Raw genomic sequence first — 2,500 nt, forward strand, 5'->3', positions numbered from 1 at the left:
CAGATCTCCCGGGACAATTCTATCCTGTTCGTAATACTAGGCAGGCAGTCAGTTCTAATACCCAGGCCTTCTCCATCATGAGGATCAATACTACACAGGATTCTAGAAGTTTTATTCCATCTGTTACCAAGTTGTGGAATGATCTTCCTAATCGGGTAGTCGAATCAGTAGAACTTCAAAAGTTCAATCTTGCAGCAAATGTTTTTATGTTGACGAGGCTGACATGAGTCTTTTTATAGTTTATATATGACATATCTGTTTTTGACGTTGTTAATAGTTTATATAGGACATATCTGTTTTTATGCTGTTACTGTTTTTAGAATGATATATTGTTAATTTATTCTCATCATTTATTTATTTCCTTATTTCCTTTCCTCACAGGGCTATTTTTCCCTGTTTGAGCCCTTGGGCTTATAGCATCTTGCTTTTCCAACTAGGGTTGTAGCTTGGCTAGTAATAATAATGATAATAATAATAATGATAATAATAATAATAATAATACCGCACTCGCCCCTCACTGCGAAATTATATCCGCGATACACAGCGCAGTAATAAAGAAATTAAAAGCGGGTATAATAGCGGAAGGCTAAACAAAATGAAGAGACGGAGGATAACGATGCCAGCACCCGATGTTTTAAAGACAGCAGTTGTGGTTGGAAGCGTTTCCTGCGATTCAGTTCGAGTCGTGGGATGGAGGACTCTGTGGCTTTGGCCACTAAAGCCCTGTCCACACGGTCGAGCATGCCCGACGGGCAAACAGTGATACCAGGCCACAATAGTTAATGAAAATAAGGGTTGATGACGTCAGAAGTGGGAAAACTAAAGGCAGGGATCTGGCAACACTGTATAATGCCAGATTCCTGTCTGTGGTTTTCCCGCTTCTGACGTCATTAACCCTCATTCTTACTAACTATTGTGGTCTGGTATCACTGTTTGCCCGTCGGGCATGCACGGCCATGTGGCCTTGCCCACTTAGGGTTGCGCTTGAGACTTTCGTTGGAAATAGCCCGTTGAACATTTCCTCTGTCACTTGGAAATAGGGAGGGTCTCGGATTACAAAGGGTACACCGTTCGGTTTGATTTGACTCTTTGCCTGATAGAGTTTTTTTTTGTGTGTGTGTTTGTTGGTAATTCATGATTGTTTAAATCATCGTATTTAAATTTTTGTTTTCTTGAATTGGGTTTGCATCTATTTTTATATTTGATGATTATCCATATTATCCATATTTTCTTTTTTGGTAATCCATGCATCATTAAAGCGTGTTTTGCAATAGTATCTTCATTTTGTTCCCTATTATTGTTTTGAAAATTGATTTATTTACCATTTTATTGAAATGTGCGTACTATCTAACCTTTATTCGCCCCTTTGGGGTTATTAGTTTGTACTCAGAAAATTATTAATTAATAATTGTTAAAAATTCGGCAAAACAAATCGATCGTTGAAGACAGAAAAATTATGTTATTTAAGTTTAGGTTTAGTCATGATGTGGTTATATTTTGAATGGCAAAAAAAAAAAAACATACTGTTGATAAAAGGTTATTTATATGTCAAAGTGTAGAGTACGAAAATTATTAGCTGTTAATCCCCTCATGCGTGCACACACTAAACAACCACGCACGCGCACACACACACACACACACACACACACACATATATATATATATATATATATATATATATATATATATATATATATATATATATATATATATATATATATAAATATATATATATATTTTACCCAGGCCTACATGGCTGAGGATTATGAAACTTGAAGTAGGAGATGATGAATGGATAAGTATTGAATTAAAAGCTCAATATAGAGACGACTGAAGAAATCTAACAGAGGTCCTTTGCTTCAATAGGCGTAGGAAATTATATATATATATATATATATATATATATATATATATATATATATATATATATATATATATATATATATATATGTGTGTGTGTGTGTTTGTGTATGTATGTATGTATGTATGTATATATATATACAGTATATATATATATATGTATATATATATATGTATATATATATATATATATATATATATATATATATATATATATATATATATATATATATATATATATATATATATGTGTGTGTGTGTATATATAAATATGATTATGTATTTATATATATATATATATATATAGTATATATATATACATATATACATAATACTGTATATATATATATATATATATATATATATATATATATATATATATATATATATATATATATATATATATATATAAAACATTCTTAAAAAACTGAAAGCAACCCTGCTAATTGTCCATTAAATGTGCCTCTGTTTTATTATCACATTCGAATTTCCCCCATATTCTAATGCAATTTCACACATCGTTGAAGCTCAACATAACCTTATCTCTGATTTTTGTTTTCGATTTTGCTTTCTCTTTGGCTTTCTTCTCCCGTGTAAATAACGTTTCAGAAATCAAAGGTCTCATTTTCTTCAGAAGAAT

This window comes from Palaemon carinicauda, chromosome 32 (assembly GCF_036898095.1).
Source record: "Palaemon carinicauda isolate YSFRI2023 chromosome 32, ASM3689809v2, whole genome shotgun sequence".
NCBI classification, from domain to species: domain Eukaryota; kingdom Metazoa; phylum Arthropoda; class Malacostraca; order Decapoda; family Palaemonidae; genus Palaemon; species Palaemon carinicauda.